Genomic DNA, 19,514 nt, shown 5'->3' on the forward strand with positions numbered 1-19,514 from the left:
CAAGTACCAGGGCTTACGCTTGTGTGTGTACATCTTTGGGGGCACACAGTTGTGTTCCCACACACCATTGTGTTCACTTACTAGTGGGAAAATAGGATTTAATGGCTAAGAACATAAGCAATCTATAAAAGGCTTATGTTCTACCATATTGTGTGCATTAGGAAGGGAGGAGGGAGGGAAGAATGAACAGGGCCCCTGGACTCTGTTTTCCAATCAGCCTAGTCCTCCTGAAAGGGTTAAGGTGCAAGTGCCACCTTGTTAGACTTGGGAAAAGTATTCACGCATCCACCTCTTTCTCCCACCTTATGGCTTTGCTTAAAGTCATAATTGGCCCTCCGATTAGAGGGATGAAATCCAGCACAACATGTGAATTTGCTAATTATTCTCCTTGCTGTGGACATAGCTAGTTTCAGGTTTTTGGTCCCATCCTAAGTATGACATCTCACTGACAAATTAAATCAATTAAGACGAGAGCTCCTAGAGGGAGAGTAATAGACTGGGATAAAGGATAGCAGGTTGTAGAAAAAGCTCTGCTTCCAATTAGCCAGCAGAGCTTCGGCGAAGCCCCCGTGCAAGCATGGGCTTTCCACCCTCTGTCTGTGTCCTTGCGAAACTGGGCTGGCCGGTGCGTCTCTCCATCTCTTCCACACTACACTTCTTCCAACACACTCCCTTCAGAATTTGGACAGGAGCTGAGGTTTTTCAATTTTTTTTTTTTTTTTTTTTTGCATGTGATCACTATGGAGATTTATGGAGACACTTACTTTTTATACAGCTAAAGAGGGAAACACACACACACACACACACACACACACGCTATGCACAATAGCAGTAAGTGAACCTTTGCCAGCCTCGCACACATTTATACAGCAACAGCAGACACAGTGATACCAGACTGCAAGTAGAGAAAGTGAGTCTGTCAATATTTACTGAGACAGAAATGGTAACGCATCCCTTTTCTCCTTCCTTCTCTAAACAGATATGGGTGGCGGCCGGGGGTCCGACAGGAAAAGGGACTGGGGAAAGCAGGACTGAGGCCCTGCAGCAGGTGCTTGGGGTGCATCTGAAGGTGGCCAGCACACACCCAAGTGTTGCATGCGCTTTAACGCAGGAAAGTGCATGGTGCTTGAAGGACGGCAATTGTGCCAACATCAATGCCAGCCTTAGGGACTTCAAGAAAAGCTTGTAGAAACACTTCCAAGCTCACTTTTGATGGATGCATAGAAGGAGAAATGTAGCCAAGCTGTTCCATGTCAAAGGGCAAGGCCACTTGAATGCTATAACTGCTTGTCTGTTCCTGCCCCACAGGGAAGCCAGAAGCTTCTAGAACTTTCCTGTTACCTGCTAGTCAATTTCACCATTATCCTATCCCATCACAGCTCAGATCAAGCTGCATGACTTCTCCAGGACATCCCAGGATGAGGAATACCAGCCTTCCTCTCACCTGGCTGCTGGTCAAGGTTTACTCATCCTGGTTGAACTTCCTGATGTCCTCTCATACTACAAAGACCAATAGCACTTGGCTTGCCACCCTAGGGGGCAGCTTCTCCTTTGTAAGGATGCCATGGGAATTCCAACATTCATATCAATCAGATGAACCACTAAGGTTCATGTAAAGAGAAGTCCCAAAATATAAAGCCAAGAGATTTTTGGGTCAAAACCTTGCCATGCTACCTGGAACCAAGCCTCCATTTCTCTATTTGTTAATTGGATTCAGTTCTCCAGGTCTTAAGTTTCTTGGTGCTTTGTCTCTTCTCTCAAGGCCGCTCCACCCCACCTAACACCATGTGATGGAGCCCCTCCCTGGTCTCCCAAGGTTAGCCAGGCCTACTAGGGAACTCTGTAGTCTATCTGTTCCTTCCCTACAGAGGACTCAAGCTTTCCTGGCATAAATGCTATGAAATCATTTGAAAGTTCACACTGACTAGAAGAAGTAGGCATCATCCTCCTACTTGGGCAGTGTGGCAGCTCTTCTTGGAGTTGCTGTCTCTTGGGCCAAGGCTGGGCATGGTACTGGAGGATTCCCGATTCCCTGCAGCAAGGACAGCCCCTGCTCACATGGAGGATACTTATATGGGCTGGTTTCCCATGAGCTGTCTACACTGCCTACTCCTTCATGGAGCACATGGGCAGCCATGGTAGACACCTCATTGCACCCACTTGAGACGCAGCCCTGAGCTGGAGCCTTACCGAGCTATGCCTGGACTCCTCTGCCCACTGAAGTCAGACTCAGCCCCAATCTGAGCCAACTGCGAGAACCAGTGGAGCTCTCAGCCCCCACCATGCAAATTGAATTTCTCTCCGAACACAGGCATTCTCCTAGATCAAACATTTTGAGCAGACTAAACATCTCTGACAATGAGCCCAAAGTTTCATAGCAAAGCAATTTCACTTGGTAATTTGCTCAGTACTAAATGCTTTTAGTTCCTCTAAGTTCATCTCTCACTGAATTATTTTCCCAGGACCATTCATTTTTAACATAATAAGGCTGGTGTGGCTACACTGTAATAGGACCTTCACAAGGCGAGTGCATATGTTACAATGACTTATTTTCTGTTGGGAGATTTAATCAAAATCACTAAGTTGGAGGGCTATAATAGAGATTTTCAATAATATATGTTAAAGGGGCTTTAAATGATGTCTTGCAACTTGTGAGTAAAATCAGATGGGTGTGTGTTTGGTGTTTCCACTAGATGACAAATTACCTGATCCAAGGGAGCTGGGTAGCTCCTCCACCCTCAGATATTAGAAGCCCAGCATCATTTGGGCTAGTTTGTTTGATAAAGTTGCTAAATACAGGTGCATGTTATCATAAGGCAAGAGCCCACATCTTTCACTGGCTTCCCTGAAATCAAAAGAGTAAGACACAGACACTGAATGAAAATATGCCCCCTTTTAACAACCACACTTCCCTCTTGAAATTCTAGGGGCCTGTGGTTCTCTTGTTTATTTGTTCTTGCTTTTTTTTTTTTTTTAATTTTTTTTTTTTCTTGGTTTGTTTTCTGCTACCGGGAATCGAACTCAGGACCTGTGCTTGCCAGGCAGGTGCTGTGCCGCTGAGCTAAATCCCCAGCCCCTGTTCTTGCTTTTTAGCAAGCCATCGTAATAATTCATTCAGGTCTGAAATGCCTATAATTTACCCAATGATACTCATTCACTATGCAAGGTGGGAAAAAAAGTCCTAGCTCCACCCCTTCAAGTGGAAATATTCTTGCACTCATTTTCCAGGCTGGCACTTTGGTTTTGTGCACTTGATAGCCACCATTTCTTCCTCCTGTCATATATTTTCTTGGTCTCTGTCTTACCCTATATCTTACATATTAAACTGGTGCAAAATAAGGAGGCACATTTTTCTCCTTAAGGAGCAGGAGGCCAAGCAGCTCTGAAATAGACCACTAGGGAAAAAGCCCACAGCCCATGGAGAAGACAATGTCTGCCTATCTCCTCATTCTAGGAAACTGAATTGCCTGCACCACTTGCAACAGGACAGATCAGAAATGATCAGAATGTGACACAATATTTTTAAGATTCAACCACACATGTGCTCACAGTTCCCTTTAGTAAGAGCACTCTGCTTTGGCCCTGTTGGAACAACCCCCAGCAAGGTCTCTATAGCCACCCTATTTCCTTTTGCTATTCATGGAAGCCCTTTAATTACTGATTTTCCCTTGTCATGTCACCTTATGGATTCATAAGACCATGGCAGACAACTCAGAGTTCTGTTTCTTTCCCACTTCATTTTCAGGCCTTTATGAAATATTTCCAGGATTTACACTCTGTGTCGAGTGTCCTGCTTAGCAACTGCAACTTTCTTAAGGGCAAGAGTTTTCTCCCTTCCTGGAAGACTCTCTGCCCTCAAAGCTGCAGCTAGAAGAAATAACAGGGACCCTTGTAGACATGGTTATGTCTCTGCCTAAAAGTGAACCTAACCTAATGAAGCTCAGTTTTGTTCCCCATCTATTGGGACAAATGAACACACATCAGCAGAACAAGGTGAAAGTACAATGGAAGGCGCTGAAACCATCTGAAGTGACACACAAAGCATAAAGTGCCAAAATGCTTATCAACTAGTCCAAAGATAGGTTGTGGATCCATAAAACAACAATTTACAGAGAAAATAATTGGAAGAAGAGTATTTATTATGTTGACAAGTAAGAAATAGGTCTCCAGTACCAAGAGGCAGACTATTTTTAATGAGAAATGCACAAATTACATCATGATTAGGTTCCTGATTGCAACCCAGCTCAGCTACATTTTACAGTTGTGTTGTCGGCAGTGGGAAACAGTCCCAGACCTCAGGGGTTTTACCATCTAGGAAAAGAGTCAGATAAGACATAAGGCATTCATCCCCAACCAACCCCAAGTGGTGATCTTCATTCTTCTGTTCTCTCATTTATTCAGTTTTTATTCAAGGCAAATTATGTGCCAAGGAATGTTCTAGACCCCAGAGAAATAGTACAATAGAAACTCTCTGCTTTCACACATCCCAAGACAGAGCATAGAAGAGGGTGAGCATAAAGAAGAAGAAAGAAGGTCACAGCTAAGGAGACAGAGAGCTCCTGGACTCCACCAGTGTTGGAGATGGGCGGTGCTGGGAAGCGCTTGGACTGGTAAAGAAAGGTGTTTCTGAGGAGATGACTTTAAGTGAAACCTCCAGGATGAGAAGAAACAGGCATACAAGACTGTTGGGAAGCGGGAACGGGTGCATTCTGGGCAGACAATTGCCACTGCAAAGCTGTGACATGGCCAAGACCTAGGGAAAGTCCAGTTTCTACAGAGTCCAGTGACTGAGTGGCCTCCAGTGGAAGGCAACGCCGAGGAGGAAACAAAGACCTGGATGAGTTGGGACCCCTTATTTATTAGTTATGGTCAAACATGGGTGCCGACGTAATTTTGCTAGTGTAATTGAGGGCCAGAGTGGACAGCTCTGCAGATGAGACACCAGCAGACCCTTCCACTGTGGTACTGGTGGTGGTGATGGCGGGCGATGTGCATGTGGGGGCTCATTGGGATTACGAAGCTGTTTCCTCTGAGTGTACTGGGTGTGTTCGAAAACTGAGCTTGACTTTAGATCATAGTGTTCCAGTTCACTCTCCAAGCCACACTGTGGTTGACCTGGGAAGACACTTAGGCATGAGCCCACATCCCCAAACCCCTCAGCCCTCCAACAAGAAGGGGAGAGATTTCCCGGAAGAAAGGTGGTAGTTGTAGTACGAAGAGCACAGAGTTCAGAGGCAAGCAGTCCCAAGTTTGAATCTCAAGGTCTCCCTCTTTTTTTTTTTTGAGGGGTGCAGTACCATGGATCGAACCTACAGTCTTCACTAAGCTCCATCTCCAGCCCCTCTTTCCTCATTTTGTGCTTTTTTGGTCTTTTTGAGACAGGGTCTCTATATGTATTTCAGGCTGGTCCTTGAGCTCGCTTTCTAGCTCAGGCTGGTCTCAAACTTGCACCAATCCTCCTGCCTCAGCCTCCCGGGTGCTGGGATTACAGGTGTGTGTCACCATGCCTGGCCTCATTTTGTGTTTTATTTTCAGATAGGGTTTCACTAAATTGGCTTAATTCTGCAGGCTGGGTTTTAGCTTGCTATGCTCCTGTCTCAGCCTCCCATAATGCTGGGATTGCAACTTCTTTTCAGCATTAGTCAACATCCATATGTTCATCTGGGAAGCATATGAAACTTTCCTAAGAGGATCTTAATCTCTGTCCTTTCACCAGTAAACTCAGCTCATCTTTCAAGACTTACCCCAAAGCAACATCCCCTACTACTCTACCCACTTACCAGGCTGACTGTATCTTCAGGTTGAGCTAAGTCTCTATCCCAGGTTCATATAGATCTCAGGATTATTGCTTTAAAGGGACTTACTTTGTTGTAAGAATATTATACATTTGGATTTTTTGTGGCAATAAAGCATCTTCTCCATTTTGGTATTTCCTGGCATAAAATAGACGTTGAGTTATATGTTTGCCCAGCAGAACGGAGCTAACTTACAAAAGTCATTGAAGGAACAAACTCCCAGGCTTGACACCCTGTACTCAAACAGGGAGTAAGTCAGGAATGAGAGCATAGTCATTTTGAACTGGCATCACCATTCTACTTCTTCTGAACATTGTTATTTTGAATATATGTCAGTACTTTAATTATAAGGAATTTAATGTACATGAATATTTTAGCATGCTTCATTTCATTAATAAAAAAGCACTTAGGATTAAATTGTATAGCTTGTACTTTTATTTCTCTAGAATAGATTTATAGATAGCTGCTCTGGTTTTTCTATTGTTCAAAGTTTTTAATTCATTATGACCGTGTGTGCAAAAAAAAAAAAAGAAAACAGAATCTGTAGTAAATATCTTGTTTGATTTTATCTCCTTAATTGCATAAGATAGCTCCTGCCTGGAACTCTAGGGATTTGTTGGAAAGACAGAGGATCTTCAGCATCATTTAATGTGTTTAATGTAGTAAAGGATTTCTCTGTCTGTGCAAAAACCTCCTTAGAATAGAATCCAACAGCATTTAAAGTAGATATGTGTTTTTCCCAAAAGTGAATACCTATACCAGTTCCCCGGCACAAAATCAGAAGCCACATACAGTTCTGTGGCAGGAAGAGAAACAGAACATTAAATGACTAATGGTGCCTACAGGTCCCTGGCAGTGCAAACACAAACCTGCACCTTCCCAGCACGGGCATGGTGTGTGCTCAACTGGCCAAATATTGGTTAAAATAAACAGAAAGCACCAAAACGCTTGATGTCATCATCAAGGCAGAGGCAAACAGACCGGACCATCACTTCTCAAAGCTGCTAGTTCACTTCATCTACTGGCATTGTTTATTTTCATACATCATGACTCAGAAACACTGCGTTCGTTATCTGTTGCCATAATAGTCCTGTGTAACAAATAACCACAAACCCCAATGGTGAACAGTAATAAGCAGTGTTTCAGGTATCCGCAGATGCAGGCAGTTCTGAGCATGTGGATTGTGCTGTTTTCTCTAGGCCAGGCTTAGGCTGAAATCTTCTTTCTTAGGTGAGGAGGTCAGGGGCTTCCCAGTCTAAACAGTCCCTAGGATGGAGTGTCTACACTGCGCTAGCTCCTTACACTCAGGCTAAGCCAGGCTGGTTCTCCAGCTCATGATTAGGTCCAGGGTAGCAAGAAGTCTGCAAATCTCTTAAAACCCAGGTCAAGAACCAGAAGGTCTTCATTTCTGCCACATTCTAAAAGCAAGTGGCCCACCTGACTGGAATGCAGGGAATGAGAATAGACTCCGCCCCAGGATGGGAGAGGCAAAGTGACTTTGCAATGGGTCTGAGCCAATCCTTCACAGTCAATCTCTGAGCATCACAAACCACAGCTCAGTTTATATGCTGCATTCCACCTTTCCAACAAATCTGAGAGGCGCATAAAATATTTCAGAAAGCTTTTCACACAAATGGATGAAAGGAAGTCCAGTAGGAAGCACCCACTATCTAAAAAATTTAAGATGCAGAGCAAGAAAGTATGTTTTTAACACAACCAAAGTAATGCACATTTACTGTGTCAAGTTTGAAAGTTCTTAAAAGGCAAGAAGGAAGTAAAAGTCACCCAATTCCCAATTCTCAGCAGTTCTCAGAGATAATGCTGCTAACATTTTTTTAATCATGAAAATATTCAAACGTGCAGAAAAGTACCCGTGAGTCCTTTGCCCCACTTGAACAGTTAGGAAAAAGTTATTGTTCTTGTTTTATTCATCCTCTTCCCATTGTATCTTTTTTTTGCTGGGATGTTCTAAAGCAAATCTCTGGCATCATATCTGATGGACTCCAGCAGGGTATATTTCTTAATAGATAAGGACAATGTGTGTGCACATATGCACACAGTAGTATTACTGCTAATAAATTAACAAGGATTTCTTAATTTTATGGACTAGTAAGTTTATATAATATCTAATCCACATTCAGTTTTCTTCAGTGTTTCAAAAGTATAAGCTCTGAATAAAAAACATGGTGAATTTTTAAATTTAAATAATTATTGCTATGAAAAAGACATATTTCTGTTAAAAATCCTCCCCCTTGCTTCTAACACATTTATCCCATTGTCTTTGCCACTTTCAGAAGCAGCTCTGGAAGTACCCCTTTGTGAGGGTCTTTAGTTGGGAAGTCATAGCTGCCTTGAGTTCCTGAGTAGATTCAGAATGTTTATCTTCCATGGTCATTTTGACTTTAGGGAAGAACCAGAAATCCTGTACTGCAAGAGCTGAAGCATAAGGCAGATGAGGACACACCCTTATGCTTTTATGAGCTTACCTTTTAATGGAATGGATATCACAGTGACATTCGCTGTGTTTTTGATCACACTTCGTAAAGACACTCATGGAGGACTTCCAGAATCACTTCAGAAAGTGGCGTGATTGGGGCTGGGGATTTAGCTCAGTGGCACAGTGCCTGCCTGACAAGCACAAGGTCTTGAGTTCAATTCCTGGCACTTGGAAAAAAAAAAAAGAAAGTGGCATGATTGGTGAGATAAGTGTGTTTGAAGCAAGCGGGAGTAATTTGAGGGAGATTAACAGCATTGTGTCCCTTACTTTAATAAACTTTTAAAACTTTAAACATTTGGTATATTTTCAGCATCCCTTATAAATATTTTACAATCACTTTTTTTGAATTAGGAGCCAAGAAACATTCATGTATGGAAGTTGAATTATTACTATCATCTTGGCATAAGCAATAAAAATCTATTCTCATGGACCTACAGATTGGTCAAAGTGTGGCTGACCCAGCTGGAGTCAGAGGGGGCCATGCTCTGGCCAGGGTCTTTAGGGCCACTGTGCTCATCCCCAGTGTCCATTTCGGAGCTATGGGGGACATCCGCATTTGAATCATCTGGATGTGAATGAAGCCAAGCTCCAGAATCCATTAATAGAGTGACATTAGAGAATGGACCATAATTCACAGAGTCTCAAATCACTCTTTTTGAGTGGCTGATTGGAAGAGTCCCCATTGCGTGGGGAGAGGTGAGTGCTTTGTAGCTGTGAAGGTATAGGAAGTGGGGCTGGATCTCTGGAGTCGCCAGGAACTCTGGGAGTCGGGGAGTCATGGGACCCTCCACTCCCCACCACAGGCTTCCTCTTGGAGGACTAAATGCTGGGTTTAAAACATCTTCCTCTGAACAGAGCGTGCTGATGATGTGCAAGGGCTCAGCTCATGCTGACACGAGGAACTGGCCCTAAAAGAACAACTCTTGGGTGGCTCCCAGAACTTCCTCTGCAGCACGGTCACTGCTCTAGCTGACATGTGGGTGAGGGAGCCTTTTCCCTGGTAGTTATGAGCTACTGAGGAGGGGCAGAAAGAGAAAGCAACAGTGTCTCTTACCAGTTCCATTCTTCCTGCAGGCCACCAGCAGGAATGTAGGTGGGCAGCACCTTTCCAGCCGTACCTTTGGTTCCCCGTCTTCTTTGCTGGGTTGCCAAACACTGTTGCTGTGTAATTAGTTCCCCTGGCAGGTCTCAGGTACTAGGTTTCTGTGCCGGCCTCCTCTTGTCAGCAGCCTGGAGCTGCCCCAGTTCAGAAATGCAGTGAGCTGGAACAGGGAGTGGACCCACGGGTGGGAGATGGGTTTGATCCTGCAGCGACAAGAGCTGCTCCTTAATGTTGTAATCTCCTGCTTATCAGGGATTCAAAACTAGATTTCCTGTTGTATCTTATAATCTTCCCTGAATAGGCTCACAAGAGATCCCACTAATCTATTTATTTACTACAAAACACGTTGAGTGTCCTTTCCCAAGACATATGACTAAGGGACTGAAAGAATTCCTTACCCTCCAAATATCTGGCATCTGGTGGGAACTGGCAGGCACTGCTGGCCCTGCGGGTGCCCTTTGTGTTTCTGCAGAGGATCCTCTGCTTTGGGCACAGACAGGAAGGACGTCTCAGCCAGAGTGGGAGGCAGCCAAGCAGATGCACATGGAGGAGGGGAACTTTACTTGAATTTTATGAATGAACGTATGAATGAATGTATGAATGAATGAATGAATGAATGGATGGATGGATGGATGGATGAATGAATGGAGCATGGTGCTCCACAGAGGGGACAGAAGGTGTGAGGACTGAGGGGTGGAAAAGAAATACCACTCGCTTTGGAGAACCGAGTAGCTTATCAATGGAGCATAGTGTGGAAATCTGAAATCTGAAATCCAAACTCTGAAACTTTTTGAGCACCAACATGGCATCATATGTGGGAAATTCTACACCTGACTTCATATGACAGGCTGCTGTCAAAATACAAGTACACCACAAAAGGTTGTATAAGATTACCTTCAAGGTATTTGTATGTAGTACATATAAAACAGAAATGAAATTTGTGTTTTGACTTGGGCCTCTTAGCAAGATAGCTTATATGTATATGCAAATATTCCAGAATTAGAAAGAAAAATACCGCAAATCTGAAACATTTCTGGTCACAGGCATTTCAGATAAGGGATACTCAACCTGTAGCAAATGTGGATTCTTACATGGTGGCAATGAGCCTGTGCAACAGGGGAAGCAACCAGGCTTTCCACGTTAAGTGGATCCCCCCGTTTAATAGATGAGCAAATGGAAATCAGAGAAATAAATGACTTCTAATGTCAAGTTGCTATTAAGTGCAAAAGCCAGGATTTGAATATGGATTACCTCAAATGGGAAGGGTTAGGTGGGCAGAACCTCGTACAAAAGATTAAAGGCGACCAGCTAACCACCAGGTAGGGGGAAAGAGCAGATTTTTCATCAGTAATAATACAGAAATTTCAACAACAACGAGCAACTATGCTCAAGCCATGAAATTAATGAGTAAAATGATAGGATTCAATGAAACAAACATTCTCCGTCTCTCACAATGGCAGTACACTAGGTACCACCCTTCTGGAAAGCAATTTGGCAAAAGCATTAAGAGTCTTAAATATATTTGCTCTTCAACTCTTCAGGAAATCATCTGAAATACGAAGAGGTGGGGGAAAAGCCACATTCTCTGCATGGAAGGCGCATTTCAATACAGTGCAGTTGACGCAAATATTTTTAAGTCAAGAATAGTGTGGGGCAAACTTCCACAAAACAGAAATTTTTTCTGCAGTTAATTCTGATTGTAAAGAATTTTAATAAATTAATATGGCAACAGGCTCATGTAGATGGCAAATGTAGGATATAAAATCGAACAAAAAAGTTTCAGGCTGTCCCATGATGAACTAATACTGGAGATAAAAATCTTCAAAATAATCTACTTTGAAAGAGTGTTGGAAATGGCATCATGATGCTAAATAAGTTAAGCATTAGAATTAATGGAATTAGAGTTAAGCATAAGTTAAGGGATATACCTTGAAAAATGAAATTATCTTTATGAAGTTAATTTATGCATTTAATACATATACCTATATATAGATATCATTCATCATGGCAAATCTGTGTAAAATCTTAAGAAGAGTGAAGCGTGGCTTGTTTCCTTTGCAATTTTTTAAAACAACATTGATTGATAGCAGAATATAAAGAGAAGTGCATAAAGGAGCTGGGCATGTCTGGGAGGCTGAGGCAGGAGGACTGACAGTTTGAGTTCCCCACCCCAGGCAACTAAGCTAACTCATTAAAACCATGTGTCAGAAAACAACAAAACCAAAGCCGGGGCCGTGGCTCAGAGCAAAGGTCCTGAGTTCAATCCCCAGTACTGAAAAGAAAAAAGTTCCTGAAGCTGGTCCTTTTTTGGCAAAGTGTTTGAGATTTGTGCCAGTTTTCCTGGGTCTCTCTTGCTCCTTTTTACTCAAACCTTGCTCATTAGAAGCATGTGTCACTATTTATTCCTCCAACAGATACCTGCTGAGTGCTGAGTCAGGCATTGTTCTATGACATGAGATGGGGGTGTTAAACAGCAGCAATAATAGCAACAACAATAAACAGGCCAAGTCCTTGTCCTCACTGAAATCCTAGAAGGAAAAAATGAAATTTGGTTATTGAACAGATATTGAGAGAACATCTAGCATTCTCTGGGTGCATTCTTACGTACTGAGACTACATTGGAGCACTAAAAAGACGGCTGTTATGGGGAACACATTCTAGCAGGGCCCAAAACATAAATGAACAGAACACTGCGATACTTGCTATGGGGAACATACGGGGGAGCCAGGCCCAGAAGGGGTTGTGGACTAGACTTTCCCTCTCAGGCATGTGTCACGGTCTTCACTTGTGATCTCAGGGTTTTTGTAACATTATGAAATCCTGCATCTTTTGCAAGACTTGCAGATTTGCTTTGTAAGTGATGAGCTTTATAAATGAGTTCCTTTGAATTGATAGAGTCTCCCTGAACCTCTCAAGGGGTGAATCAATATGTGCCTGATCAGCTAGAATAGTGACTTTAACTGTCCAAGAGAGTGCTACTGGGGATGGCTGGGGTCTTAAGGGGGTCTTAAGAGCTGAGTTCTGTAAGAGGCTTAGGTGAATGGAAGCGTGTGCCCCAGGGAGGGCCCAAGCTCTTCTTCTTTTGTCCCCTGCCCATGAGGTAAGCAGTTGCTTGGCTACTCCCTCCTGCCATGATGTGCTGCCTCAATGCAGGCCCAAAAGCCATGCCACTGATCCACCATGGACTGCAATCTCCAAAACCATGAGCCCAAACCAACCTTTTCTTTTGATAAGTTGACTGTCTCAGGTATGTTTGCGATAGTGCTAGGAAACTGACTACAAGAAAAGCAAGCCTCTTTCCTTAGTAGAAGTAAAGGAACAAATCCAAAGGCCTCAGTTTCTTGAGGTTTAAATGCATCTAAATAAAATGAATAATTTCCCACATGTATTCCAGGGGGAGAGGTACAAGTTTCCATGTTGTATGAAGAGATGATTTTTGTAACATTTTATTATGGTTAAAGGTATGCATTTCTCCTTCAGGGACTGAGAGTGGAAATTTTATATGATGTCTTAATTAGCATCCTGAATACTAAATGGAATTAGAATATCCCCCAAAGTCTGTTTAGATAAATTATAAAATTAACAATTAACATTTTATACAACTGCCATGAATTTTTTTCTATTATTCTCTCTCTCTCTCCCTCTCCCTCTCCCCCTCCCTATCTTGCTCTGTCTTTCTATCTCTGTCTCTCCCTTCTTCCTCTCTCCACCTCCTTTTCCACCTTCTTTCTTTTCTTCCAGGGACCTTTGGACAAGTTCCTGCTCCCCTGAGGAAGAGTCCCTCTGTCCTGTGACTTCCCTCAGTGCTTGGTCCATCACTGCCCATTACTGCCCTAGTCATGGCCACCTGCAAGTGTCCTGAGAGTCACCCTCTGTCCTGCACATTTAAGGTCTTCTCTGTCTCTGTCTCTGTCTCTGTCTCTGTCTCTGTCTCTGTCTCTCTCTCTCTCTCTCTCTCTGTCTCTATCTATCTCTATCTCTATCTCTCTCTAACTCTCTCTATCTATCTCTCACACACACACATTTTTCTTCTCCCCACTCCACTTTCTTCAAGGCTACACTAGAATACCACTTCCCAGAAGTCCCTTCCCTAACCCTTTGCAATCTAAAAATTTGGCAGGGGCCTTCCTGCTTCCGGCATGCTCTCTGTGCATCCGGAGAGGTGGTGGGGTGCCCTGGAGAATCACCGGGCCTCTGCATTCAGTCCCTGCTCCAGCCTTGACTGTGATGTGACCTTTGACACATGGAGTTCAGCTTCTTCAGCTTCCCCACTGCCTGGTGGGGTGAGCAAAAGCTCTGTCATTTTCCCAGAGTGCACACGGCAGTCCAACCAGGCATGATTTCAGCGGGATGATCTCCACAATAGAAGTATGGTACCCTGAGACCATGTGGAAAACACTGGCTGATGTACCATGGCTGACGGTGGCTGGAGACAAGTAAGTAGAAACCTAGTCAGACCATCTCCAGATAAGGCAACTTTTATTATTTCATTACTTCATGTGTATTTATGTTATTATTATTATTGTTGTTGTTGTTGTTATTGTTAGTGGTGGAACTGAGATTGAATGAACCCAGAGCCTTGACACTGACTTACGCTCCCCGTATCTTTCTATTTTATTTTTTTTTTAATTGAGACAGTGTCTAGCTAAGTCACTAAGTAGCCTGTAATAGGTTTGAACTTGCAATTCCCCTGCCTCAGCCTCCCAAGGTGCTGGGATTCCAGGTGTGCACCGCTGTCCCCACACTGCTGTGGACTGCAAAGGCTGCACAAGTGTAGAAGTGGCTGGGTTGTGCACCATAACTCTGCCACAAGCAGAGAGGAACACCAGCAAAGCAGAAGGGAGAGCACAGGAGGTGGGGAAGCTGAGGAAGGAAGCCAGGAGGGTTGAGGAGGAGCAGCAGGAGGGTCTGCAGAGACCCTCAGGCTGGAGCACTAGGCATAGACGCTCCATAGGGTGCAAGGTGGAGCAAGTCACAGGCCCAGGAGCCTGGCCCGCTGGAGGCTGCAGCTGCACAGTGCGTTTATGCTTCTCACCACTTTGGACAGAGCAGCGTTCCGAGCCCCAGTGTCACTCAGAGCTCTCACGCTCCGGCCGCCCCAGGAGCCTCCAGCAGGCCTCAGCAGCAGGACTTTCCCAGTCTCCACTCATCTGCCCTGAAACTTGTGTTTAATCATAGACTAACGGTGACTGCCCCAGGAGGTCAATCGTTAGACTAACGATCGCCCTTGACAAGAGTCAGTGCGTGTTTGCAGTGAAATATATGAAAAAATAAATAAAAGGCATTAATATTTTATTAACAACCATTAAGATCTACTAGAATAGAGTATATTACACTAGTAATAAAAGGAATCATAACATTATTGCAACAACAATAAAGACAATTGCGCTCATACATTGCCGGGTTGCTTTGTGACGGCCGCCTGCCTCACACTGTGTTTTTGTCCTTGTAACCCAGAATCACGGGACTCCTGTGCTCCGGAAGGTGCCCCTCTTTCTGGCTGTCTGCTCTTGGCCTCTCAGATGCTCTAGCTATTGGAAGAGGACTCCCCAGCCTCCCCTGAAAACTTCCAGCTTTCCAGGGATCCTGAGACAGGAAGCGAGCAAGTGGCCTGCAAAAGGGAGCAGCAAATCTGGCGTGTTTTGCCAGGGATGGTACTGGCTGGGCCCAGGTTTTCAGAGGAAATGCACTTGCCAGGGCCAGCTGCCCTGTGCATACATGAGGGGCCTTGCTGTGGCTGCAGCAGGGGTGCCGTGGGCGGGCTTTTCAAATACAAGGCAGCACCAGCAGCAGGAGCCATTTCCCACCAGCTGGTTCTGAAGCCTTAGCATAGAACCTGGCTCTGCAGAGCCTCTGATGGTGCTGCAAGATGCTCAGGAGCCTTGTCTGCATGATTAAAAAGTGTGTTAGGATGCCCTCAGCAAGAACCTCCATCTTCACCATTCCTAAGTGCACACCAGTAGTGTTAAGTACAACCACCTTACTGCTCTGCCATCCTCTTCATCCAGTTCTCCATCTTCATTCCCCTGAGGGACACTCTGTGCCATTTCTTCTCCCCTCCCTCAGTCCTTGGCAGTCACCGTGCTGCTTTCTGTCTCTATAGATTTGACTGCTCGGAGGACCTCAAAGTAAGTAGAACATTCTTATGAAGGGCTTATTTCATCTGGTACAAAGTCCTTAAGGCTCATCTGTGTTGAAGCATGTGATAGGATGATCTTTCTTTTCAAGGCTGAATAATATTCTATTGTACACATATGCTGTAATCTATGTATTCATTTGTGGATCAGTGGACACTTGTTTGCTTCCACCTTTCAAATATTATGATTGGTGTGTCTGTGTTCAGCATCAGCACTGAGGAGCACTTCAATTGGACTGGAGGAATCTCCTCCTCAGAGGCCTGCTTTTTCTCTGATGCAGGCCCTCACCTGATGCTGTGAGGCCCGTCACACCCAGGAAGGCCACCTGCCTTTCTAGCCTAATGATTTCAAAATCAGCTTCATCTAGAAATACTTTGGGGCTCAAAATAACCATCAGCTAACCCCATGTTCCAAGTCAGCCAGCCTTTGGACAGGAGCTACACACTACTCTCCCAGCAGGCCCACAGCCCACTCACGCTGCTGATCTCTCGACCTACCTCCTTCTGGAAGCCCTGAACTCCTGGGATAAAGGCCCAGTGAGAAACCAGTACCAGAGACACCACTGTGTCTGGAACAGCAGCTCCTTGCAGAGTGGCCTGGCTGAGTTCTGAAGAGGAGTTCTCCTCAGAGCTCCTGCCTTGGGCGTTAGCTCGCTGGGGCTGCCTTAAGTAGGTACCACAAACTGGGGGGTGGGGTTCTGACAGCATAAATCTGTCTCTCAGTTTAGGGATTAGAAGTCTGAGATCAAATGTCGGTAGGGTTGCTTCCTTCTGAAGCCATGAGAGAGAGCCCACTCCAGGCCTCTCCACTAGCTTCTGGGGTCTCTGGGGATCTCAGGAGCTCCTAGATTTGTAGATGCATCACCTGGTCTTGGCCTTTGTCTTCACACAGCACACCTCCCCATGTAGACCAAATGTCCAAATGTCCCCTTGACAACGATGCCAGTCACTTTGGATGAGGCCTCTGTCTACTCCAGTATGGTTCATCCTAATTTAATTCACTTTATCTCTGGTGGCTCTGTTTCTGAATAAGGTCCCATCCTGAGGCCTGGAGAATAAGACTTCCACAAATGGATCTGGCCGAACATGATTCAACACAGAACGCATTGGTGAGTGCCCTGTGTTTCTGAGAGTGTGACATCTATAGGATCTGGACAAACGCATACACATTTATCCTGAGAGAGTTTCCTTCCAAGCAGCCAGTTAGGGCCATGACCTCTGCCAGCCCAGAAGTCCCACGGTCCCTTCTCCCAGATCCTCTCCCAGCCTGAGGCCCAGTGCAGCTCTGCACATGCATTATTGATAGCTGCCCTGAGCTTGCCAAGTGCGCTGTGCTGGCTGTGTGTGTGTGTGTGTGTGTGTGTGTGTGTGTGTGTGCGCGCGCGCACGCGCCTGCATGCATGCATGTGTTTCAGACAGAGACAAAAAGGGCAATGATGGCACTGCTGGTCATTGGGGTCCTGCTTTAGGAAGATCACTCTTGGCTTGTTTTCTCAGGTGCCCCTGATAGTGCCTGCGGAACAGACGAGGCTGGGTGTGGCCTTTCAACTCCAGTGAGCACAGACCAGCAGGGTTCTTGCCCAGTCACCTTCAAAGGCCTGCACCACAATGTCCTCCCACCTGCTCACTGGGCCCCACATGGCCCAGACACAGCTCTACATCCAGCCTTTCACCCTCCTCCTTTGCTTCCCCGGACCTCCTGTCTCTTCCCCCTTCGTGTTCATAGGTCCTCCTGGAAGACTCAACCACTTACAGTTGTTGAGTGATTAAATATTTATAATCAGGGCAATGAGTGAGGTATTAAATAATAAATGCTAAGGGTGAAGCAGCCTTAGATAATTTCTGCAGATTTCTTCATCCATAGCCCCTTTGATTCCAAAGCAGGAAAACATAAGTCTTTTCATTAACTTTGGGGGGGGGTGCAGCTGTGACAGTTGATAGGCCTTTATCTCTGGCTCATGAGCCACAGCCCTGCAGCTGGGCCTACCCTTCCACTTGCCCCCACAGACATGTAGATACCAGGTGTTGTGGTGGGCCCTTCATTGCTTGTTTCTAGATACTCATGGGGAAAGCAGTGCTCGGACACTCAAATCCCTGGACCACAAATGCGCCACTGCTGTTCTGGGACAAGGAGGAAAGTTCTATGGGTCATTAATGGTACCAGTGGTGCCTCCTCCCTGTGGACTTGGAGCAGGCTGTTAGTCCGATATCACACAGACCCGCACTGTGCCCTCCCTGTGACTCTGTGCAGAAGCTATTGCTGATATTTGGATGGTTACAGTTGGGGAAGAACAGACATAAAGAACCCAAATCATTTGCTCAAAGCTTAGAGCTGGGAGCCATTGGATCTTGCATGAGGAGACTTCTGGTGGCTTCCTCAGCTCCCTCCTCATTCCAGGGAGCTTTCCAGGAAGCAGGGACAGAGAGACAAAGACATGAGTCAGAAAGAGTGTCTGCCCTGTGGACAGCTCAGAACAGGAAGAGTGGCCCAGGCACAGAGAGAATGAATGTTCATGCGGGCTCATGTTGCACCCTAATCCCACTGTGAGGAAAACTGGAGGTGGGACCCTTATTGTGTGGAGCCAGAGTATCCCCCAGAGGCTCCAACCTTGAAGATTTGGTCCCCAACACTGCAATGTTCACAGGCAAGTATTTGGGAAGTGATTGGATCAAGAGGGCTCTAACTTCCCAGGTGGATTAATCCCCTAATAAAATCAGATCTGATGGCAGACTGGGAGACCCTGTGCCCTTGTACACTGTGTGTTGTCCTGGCCCCTTCCTTTCAATTATCTTTCTCTCTCTGTTTCCTAGTTTCCATAGATGAGAGGCTTTGCTCCCTCAAGCCCTTCCACCAGGATGTTCTGCTTCACTGCATACCCACAAACAAAAGATCCAGGTGACCATTGACTGAAACTTCTGCAACATAAGCCAAAACAAAACTTTCCTCACTTAAATTGTTTTTCTCAGGTATTTTCTTACAGCAAAGGAAAACTGACAGGCATGGGGCCCTTGAGAGATGATTAGCTCATGAGTGTAGAAACATCCCCAATGATATCCAACCCTGTGAAGAGACTCCAGAAACTCCCACTACCCCATCTGCCATAGACACAGTGAGAAGGTACCCACAAGCCAGAAATGGGACCACACTAGACACCAAACACACAGGTGCCTTGACCTCTGGCTTCCCCAGTTCATAGTTCCTCCGGAACTATGAACAATTGATTGCTGATTTTTATATGCAATCAGGCCGTGGCATTTTGTTAGAGTGGCCTGAATGAATCAAGACAGCACTGGGAAGAAGTGGGAGGACCGTTGTAACAAATTCCTTCTGTAGTAGAAGCAACTTTGGATATGGGTAGTAAGTCAATGCTGGAAGAGCTTTGGCCTCATGCTAGAAAAGCCTGCATTGCCAAGAAATGACACTTAAAGGTGAGTGTAGTGCCAACGCAAAAGAAAAAAAAAATGAAGAAGAAGGAGAAGGGGAAGAAGAAGGAGAAGGAGAAGCAGAAAGAGAAGGAGAAGGAGGAGAAGGAGAAGGAGAAGGAGAAGAAGGAAAAGGAGAAGAGTGTTGGATAAGAACCCTCAGTCTTCTTAGATGATGCCTACCCTACCCTGCGCAGAATGTTGCTGGAAACGGATGCAATGAAAGCCATTCTGATGACATGGCTGTTGGCAATGAGGAGCATGCTACTGGACTGTGGAACAAAGGCCATTCTTGTTATAAAGGGACAGAGACCTTGGATAAATCATGTTTGTGTTCTAGAGTTTTGTGGAAGGTAAAATTTGTAGATGATAAAATTGAATTATTTTACTGAGGAAATTTCTAAACAAAGTGCTGAAGGAGTTGCCTGACTTCCCCCAACTGTTTATAATAAAATGTGAGAAGAGAGAAATGATAGGAAGATAACATTGTTAACCAAAAGGGAAGCAGAACTTAAAGACTTGGAAAATTCTTAGCTTGTGTATAATTTTCAAATGAGAATG

At 44.9% G+C, this 19,514-nt stretch overlaps 1 long non-coding RNA gene across 1 annotated transcript in view; it reads left to right on the forward strand.

Annotated features, from left to right (window-relative positions):
* LOC106149143 overlaps positions 1-19,046 on the forward strand; it is a 34,415-nt gene extending 15,369 nt beyond the window's left edge. Inside the window, exons 3-6 of the long non-coding RNA XR_001235121.1 lie at positions 13,706-13,830; positions 14,852-15,048; positions 16,564-16,639; positions 18,342-19,046. This is a non-coding gene — a long non-coding RNA (uncharacterized LOC106149143). The remainder of the gene's footprint in view (positions 1-13,705; positions 13,831-14,851; positions 15,049-16,563; positions 16,640-18,341) is intronic.
* Positions 19,047-19,514: the final 468 nt, after the last annotated feature.

Source organism: Chinchilla lanigera, unplaced genomic scaffold (genome assembly GCF_000276665.1).
Source record: "Chinchilla lanigera isolate Chin_1 unplaced genomic scaffold, ChiLan1.0 scaffold00037, whole genome shotgun sequence".
Classification (NCBI taxonomy): domain Eukaryota; kingdom Metazoa; phylum Chordata; class Mammalia; order Rodentia; family Chinchillidae; genus Chinchilla; species Chinchilla lanigera.